Source organism: Littorina saxatilis, linkage group LG12 (assembly GCF_037325665.1).
Source record: "Littorina saxatilis isolate snail1 linkage group LG12, US_GU_Lsax_2.0, whole genome shotgun sequence".
In the NCBI taxonomy this organism is placed as follows: domain Eukaryota; kingdom Metazoa; phylum Mollusca; class Gastropoda; order Littorinimorpha; family Littorinidae; genus Littorina; species Littorina saxatilis.
In genome coordinates, this window is record NC_090256.1 from 56,191,356 (window position 1) to 56,199,464 (window position 8,109).

At 40.3% G+C, this 8,109-nt stretch overlaps 1 long non-coding RNA gene across 1 annotated transcript; it reads left to right on the forward strand.

Annotated features, from left to right (window-relative positions):
* The first annotated feature begins 1,111 nt into the window (after positions 1 to 1,111).
* On the forward strand, positions 1,112 to 7,766 carry LOC138982326 (uncharacterized). The gene is made up of 6 exons (XR_011460839.1): positions 1,112 to 1,566; positions 2,071 to 2,161; positions 3,146 to 3,206; positions 3,577 to 3,670; positions 6,430 to 6,519; positions 7,566 to 7,766. It is a non-coding gene; the product is annotated as an uncharacterized lncRNA (long non-coding RNA).
* The last annotated feature ends 343 nt before the right edge of the window (positions 7,767 to 8,109 follow it).

Genomic DNA, 8,109 nt, shown 5'->3' on the forward strand with positions numbered 1-8,109 from the left:
AGTTCTAGTTCAAGTTTTATTAGTCCATAACCCATGGCGGCATTTTGAACAATAAATACAATCAATACAATCATGATATATATGCTAATATAGTAAATAAAAAAGTTAAAAATTAAAAAATTATGAAAAACTGTTACAAATTCTATTAATAAAGTCCAAAATATTCTTTAGCAATTTCTTTTTCTTAGTAGCAAACAACTTTTTAAATTTAAGTGCATTAGGTTTTTTCCAATAGTAAGGTGGTAACAACTCAGCTCTCTCTTCTTTGAAAAAATCGAAGACAAATAAATAATGGAATTCATCACCAATGTCTTGTGATACACATTTGGTGCAAGTTCTTTCTGACCTCGGGATGTTAAGATAACGTTCTTTCTGTACCGCAACACGGTGCCGGTGGCCTAGTGGTAAGGCGTCCGCCCAGTGAGCGGGAGGTCGTGGGTTCGAACCCCGGCCGGGTCATACCTAAGACTTTAAAATTGGCAATCTAGTGGCTGCTCCGCCTGGCGTCTGGCATTATGGGGTTAGTGCTAGGACTGGTTGGTCCGGTGTCAGAATAATGTGACTGGGTGAGACATGAAGCCTGTGCTGCGACTTCTGTCTTGTGTGTGGCGCACGTTAAATGTCAAAGCAGCACCGCCCTGATATGGCCCTTCGTGGTCGGCTGGGCGTTAAGCAAACAAACAAACAAACAAACGTTCTTTCTGTACAGGCAAATTGTTGTTTAATGTTCTAAACTTCATCATTGAAACTTCATCAAGCTCCTGTCACACACACACACACGGCACACACACACACACACAGGGAGTAGGGGGCCCCCGAAGTCTACTTCAGTCACGAAGCTTTGGCACTCAGAATACATCCAGCAAACAATACCAGTGGGATTTTACAAACTAATTTCTGTGATCCAGCACTTGAAATGCGTGCAACGGTGAAAAAGGACGTTCAAACCCTGATTTTTGAAGTTTTCCTGGCGAATTTATGCCAAACCCCAGTGTAGTTCTTGGAGCGATTTGAGAGAGTTCTTATTATCATTAATATTATTATTTTAGTATTTTTGGCAAGGGGGTATTCCTTTCAGAACTTTTAGATTTTTACGGTCTTCGTGTGGACCTGGGGCCAGTTTCATAAAGGGGGGCTCACACACAGGCGGAGCAAGCGGAGCAAGAGCGGAGCAAGCTGCACCAGGCGGAGAGATGACGCTACTTCCGTTGCAGGAGTGGAGAAAGTTGTGTGTGCGGTGCGGAGCAAGAATAGGACACGTTTCTATTTTTTTGCTCCGGTGCAGCGTTGCAGCCAATCAGCGCACTCATCACTTTCTCCGGAAATAGTAGTGTGACACTAGGTGGCATCCCAAATAACGACGGCCGCCTTTTTCGAAAGAACTTTTTCATGGATTTTACACAAGAATGCCGAAACGGAAAGATAGAATGTGGTTTCCGCTAGATTTCAAGTCACGCTTTTCACTTTTCCGAGGAAGCCAACAGCTGAGTGTGAAGAAACGCTGCTGTTCAACTTCGAAATCTCCAGTCGCAGACGACCTTCGCTTTCGCAGTACAGTCAATGCAGGTGCAATGTTACTCATTTCGATCAGCTCGTTTTCGTATATGTTTTTGCATTAAGATCATGTACAATGATTGGAATCAAATGAGGAATGAATTCAGTATGCAAATGCGTTGGTTTGGCCGAAATCAACACAGCGGTATATAAGCTAGGTTCTTTCTCGTCAGTTGGATTTTTGCGACTGAAGTTTGTCTTCTGAATGTACCACTTGCTTGATTTTGATTGTTTGTTCAGCTCCTCGGCACAAAATTCAACATGCAAGATATCAATTTGTTGAATGATAAGGAGATAAGTGAAGTTCAAACATTTATCTGCTTGCAAAAACAATCGCAGGGACAGATCTATCTGCTTCATTGTCTGACAGATTGTCATTGAATTTCCAACGTAAAATGACTCGTTTGCAGACTCTCTAATTAGATCCATCGAGTGTTTGTGTTCTTAGATCCATTGGCTATGCAGGCTTTTTTGCGATCATAACATTGTTTGGGTTTGTGCTGGTGCAATCTGCAGATCAGAGGAGATTGACCGCAGGGTGACGCAGTGTCAGTGATAGATGCAACTTGTGTTCGACACTCAATATTGCCTTCTACCAAAACAAAAGGTACATGCTTGTGAATTCATATTATGTAATGTCTGTGAAGATTAACACCGTTTTTAGCTCTAGTTTGAGTGATCATGCTTATTAATATCCAATTCAAGTTACATACGATACATACTCCGCCCCAGCACCACCCTCACCCCATAGCACTGCTAGTGCTATTCAGATACTACAGTCCAACAACCAACCCTCTAAAAGCCCCCTCCCCCACTCTCGGTGTAACATCTGTTGCTATCTGCACCTTTGTGTGGTAATGGGGAACTCGTGCTCAAATAGTTTCAGAACTGTTGATATTATAAGAGTTTTATTTACCAATGGTTCTCCCCTCCCTCCTTCATATTACACCGACACTCTCTATGCCCACCCCCTTCCCCCACCCCTTCCCTTTACAGGCACGTCTACTAAAGTCTCAGACGTGATTGGATCAAGAGGATGCCACAATGATCCCGGTAACTTTGCAAATAATCATACTGATATAACAGAAGAAAGTTATTCCACAGTCATTTCTGCTTATACATTACAGTGTTACACACTGCACAACAGGAATTTGTGCTAAGTTATAATCAACAAACAACAAAGACCCTCCAGCCCCCCCCCCCCTCCTCACCTGCAACATATACATGTTCATGTCCAACTTTCCCAGTGGCTCTTAATCTTATGTCTATGACTGTTGATATTGAAGAGTAGAAAGTGTTTAGTTTTCAATGACTAAATTTCCCCTCACACACACACACACACACACACACACACACATACACACACACTCACGCACAAACACACATGCACATAGCTGTTGTCTCCTTCTCAATCTCTCTATGTCTCTCTGTTTAATTAACATATTTGGATCACTAACTCTTCACTGAGATTCAGTGTTATGTGTTATGTGGAGTAAGATTAGTGAATGTTGCTGCTGATTCTGTTGTTCTTACTGTTCTTCCTCCCTGCATAATCTTTTTTCTCTTAAACATTTGTTTTTTATTACTACAGTGCGTCTATGGAGTGTACATCAGAGATGTGATGGGACCAAAAGCATTCCAAAATGAAACAGGTAACTTTTTAAACTGGTCTTCATTTGGTTTATTGAGAAGTTGGTTCACATGATACATTTCAGAGTCGTCCTTTTAAATTCGTTGAATATTGCACCAGTCACTACATCTATAGATGACCATGCTGATTAGTTTCAAACTGTGTACATAACCAGCTTATCCCCACCCGTACAGTACTTCCCTCAGTTCCTGAACTACCCTTCTACAGCCCCCACCCTTCCCATCTCCCCAAACTCATTGGATCACTGACATGACACTGATCTTTATTTTATGATTAAATGTTCTTTGAGTAAAATCATATAGACTGTTGGTGCTGCTAATGTTGTTGTGACTATTCTTCCTCTGTGTATTCTTTCTTAATCTTTTCTTCAGATTGCAGTTCTCTCATGCACCACATCGTCTATCAATGGAGTCTACAACATTGTCTGAGATGTGATTTGAGTACGAGAATGTCAAAATGATGAAGGTAAACTTTTAAACACATAGAGCTGAACAAACTGCTGAATTCAAATATACAATTACAGTCAACTTCCTTGTAAACGCCCAGTATCGAGCAAACGCCCACCCCCTACTTTGGGTCAACAAACTCTGTATAGGGTATATAGGGTATAGTACCTTGTAATCACCCACCCCCACATCCAAAGGTGTAAAAAAAAAAACCCGACAGCTTCTTTTTGTTTTTAATCCTCTTCACAAAATACAGAGATATCGGCCGAGTGAATAATGACAAGAGGCTGCAATGCAGACATACCGCTGAGTTCATACATTTGCCACTGCAGTCTTTGGATAGCCATGTCAAAAGTGGACAAATATTTGAGAGACGACGTCGACCTTGGGGGATTTAAAGAGATCAAGTAAACTGACCTGTGTTTTTTATTTATTTATTTTTTTTAAATTTTTATAAAACGTTGCTGTGTTTGACATGTATACATTTCCCCCTCCCCCTCTTTGATCAGGAAAACGGAACTGAATGCAGTTATGATGTTTCATTGTGCAAGTTTATGACTTTTGTCCCGACACAAGCGCTGCTGCTCGTAACGCTAGATATGCGAAGCAGATCTTCAGTCATAATTTTCATTTGCGATATGAGCATTTGTTCTAAAACTATGACACACAGGTATTGCTTTGTTTAGGTTTCCATGTTCCATTCGGGCGAAGCACTTGCACACACACGAACGAGTGTGTCACATAGTGAGAAACATGAGGGTATAGACATGTTTTGCACATTAACAAATCCTACTATCATTCTCATAACCAGTGATCAAATACCACGATTTTTCACGAGCCCCTACTTTTGAGCAAAATTAGTGCATACGGGGGATTGGCGAATACAAGGTAGTTTACGGTACAGGTGTTTTTTTCATGCAAACAAAATTTTAACACTAAATGTCAGGGTATTTATCTCCATGCAGATTGTGAGGTTAAATTGCAGAGAGTTATTATGCAATGTGTGACTTGCATCGAGTTGTGTCGCTATGCAGAGTGTGACTTTTCTTGTTTAATTGCCGTACTATTAAATGGAAGATACTCAGATTAAAGAAAGTCTTACATTGGGAGGTAGGAATGTGCTTTTGCATGGTTTGTGACAAGACAAACTTTCCTTATAAGAGCTTAAAGATACATTCCATGACGTTTGAACCAAAATGTCAGCTATCATAGATCTCTCTAACTAAACAAAATGAGGGTAACCTTCTACCAGAACGCATACCAAAAGTATCCTGGTAGTGTTCTGTGCATAGTGGGAGTCTTTGGCTTAATGAATTTCACATGTTAACACCAGTGTCTGTTAGGTAATGAATCACACATCCTCCACTCTTCACTGAAATAAGTCAGAAGTATGTGCCCATGTTAAAGATGGTCTTATTTTACCCATATATACCTAGACAAACATGTGGTGTCTGTAATATGAGGAGTAACATACCGTTAGAGGCCCAGTCCTTATTTTGAAAGCAGTTCTGTTCAGCTGGAATAAAATTCTCTTAAATTTGTTTCTTAATTAAATAATAATACAAACAAATTGTTGTGGACGCAAAGCAGTCAGGCTGTTTTTGACTCACATGCGAAACAAAAGTGAGTCTATGTACTCACCCGAGTCGTCCGTCCGTCCGTCCGTCCCGTCCGTCCGGACGTCCCTCCGGAAAACTTTAATGTTGGATATTTCTTGGACACTATTCAGTTTATCAGTACCAAATTTGGCAAGATGGTGTATGATGACAAGGCCCCAAAAAACATACATAGCATCTTGACCTTGCTTCAAGGTCAAGGTCGCAGGGGCCATAAATGTTGTCTAAAAAACAGCTATTTTTCACATTTTTCCCATTTTCTCTGAAGTTTTTGAGATTGAATACCTCACCTATATATGATATATAGGGCAAAGTAAGCCCCATCTTTTGATACCAGTTTGGTTTACCTTGCTTCAAGGTCAAGGTCACAGGAGCTCTTCAAAGTTGGATTGTATACATATTTTGAAGTGACCTTGACCCTGAACTATTAAAGATAACTGTTTCAAACTTAAAAATTATGTGGGGCACATGTTATGCTTTCATCATGAGACACATTTGGTCACATATGATCAAGGTCAAGGTCACTTTGACCCTTATGAAATGTGACCAAAATAAGGTAGTGAACCACTAAAAATGACCATATCTCATGGTAGAAAGAGCCAATAAGCACCATTGTACTTCCTATGTCTTGAATTAACAGCTTTGTGTTGCATGACCTTGGATGACCTTGACCTTGGGTCCCATGTATTTTGGTAGGAAAAATGTGTAAAAAAGTTCTTAGTGTATGATGTCATTGCTAGGTATAGTTATTTGACCTTGACCCTGAAGGTCAAGGTCATGTAAAGGTCAAGGTCAAGCATGTGAGTCGTATGGGCTTTGCCCTTCTTGTTGTTGTTGTACGTGTCTAAGGGCAGAGATGATCTTATTTTACGTAACAGCTTTTCCAGGTCAGAGTGAGCACAATCGTTTACATGGGGAGGACTGTGCCTACGTGGGTTTGCATTATTCAAATGCAGGAAACCAACAGCACACCGAATAGTTTCTGAGCTATTACAGTATATTTTTCCCTTTCTCTGGTCTCAGAAATATAACAAATGCCAGGGCATACAGTCGTAATCGTATGTGAATTTTCAAACAGATTAGCATAAAACAAAGTCTGTGTGTTCTTGTGTTATGCGAGCTGTATAATTTCCTCGTGCTATCTGATGTTGTTATCTTGCAGGTGTGTTTTCTTTACCGCAAGCATATCTACGTACAATGGGAAAATTAAAGACATACACCAGCCCACAGTGCAGAACAGAATATGAACAAGGTATGTAGCGTTGGATGCGATAATCAGATTAAGTTGTCTTCTTCTGCATTATGCATATGCAATATTCATCTTTTGTGCGCGCGCGTGTGTGTGTGTGTGTGTGTTTATTGGTTGAAGACGACACAGGTTGGTGCCCCTTCCCTCATTTGTTTATCTGTGTGCGAGACTTCGTGAGTCAGTTGCATAGGCAGGATAGCTAACTGAGTTGCCTGCAAGACCGTTAACGGCATTTCGCACTTTATATTTGCTGTACATTAATTTCAGCTTAGGTATGACCAATACCAAAAGTTGCAATGTTGTAGGTGAAATGGTCTGTCTTTTGGACTCTTTCCAAAAAGAATCCGAATTCGGGGATAGACTCAACCGTTTCAGGTTTTATATGGAGCCGTACACTAATTAACCCGATTTAAGCATTAAAGAATTTAAGATTGTTAGTTTTGGAGGGTATAAACTATGTAATTTAAATGAAAATTTCAATAATAAATTTTCATTTGATTAATATACTTACCCAATTCTCATAGTTTATACCCTCCCATCCTTCCACGCTACTTAATTTCCTATGGCGTCTTTTTTTTAACTTGGTTACCACCCTTTCGAGGGCAGGTAATTTGAGTAGTTTTTCGACATCTAGCATATGAGATCTTAGTCAATGCATCCCTCAGACAACCAGTGACACCGTTAATGACACATGAAGCAATAAGGTAACTATCAGATAACACTTGTATACACAAAATCCACTCGGACAAGATCAACAAAATCTTACGATCTTGTTAACTCATTGGAGACGTAATGTTTTAATCCTTTTTTTGTTGTTGAAAATGTGCTAAAAAAAAAGATTACAGCTAGATCAAAACTCAAAAGTGTTCCAAATTACCCCTCCATTTGACCTGTGAACTCGCCACTGTGTTGACCTTTGTCATGCATAAGATATAGTTAATAATCACCAAATATTAACTAACTAGGTCAACAGGTCAAGAAGTATTAAGCATTTTTGTGGGCTGCATTTGTTTCATTTGTGTCCCCCTTTATGTTTTTTTCTTTTGCAGGCTGGTGTGGAGTTCTGATGTTGCCAGGGCGATGGAAGACACATACATAAGACATATAAACAAGCTTCCCTGTGAAGTGTTTTGATCACAAATCACCATTATTTCACACATTTATGCATATCTATTCTCAGCTCAGACTTGTGCTTTGAAATTGGATGTTTAAGAACTAGCTAAAACCCTGAATAAAGTCTTCGCAGTACATGGAATGGGATCAAAAGTGTGTGTGTGTGTGTATGTGTGTGTGTGTGTGTGAAAACAACATTCAAAAATGAGGGTGAGATAAAAAATTAAAAAAAACTACAGCACAGATACTTTTTTGTCTAGCGTCAAGGACGGATCCAGGGGGGTTCCTGTCACCTCACCCCCCCCCCCCCACCCCGGCCTGAACATGTATCTCCTCCAATGTCATGACAAATACTCGGAGAACGCGCCTGCTAGATTCCACATATTCTCATCTAGATTTCAAAACGTCCAGACCTCCCTAGCGCCCTCAACTAATGAACCCCTAACACAATTGGGACCCCCCCCCCCCAACCTGATACGG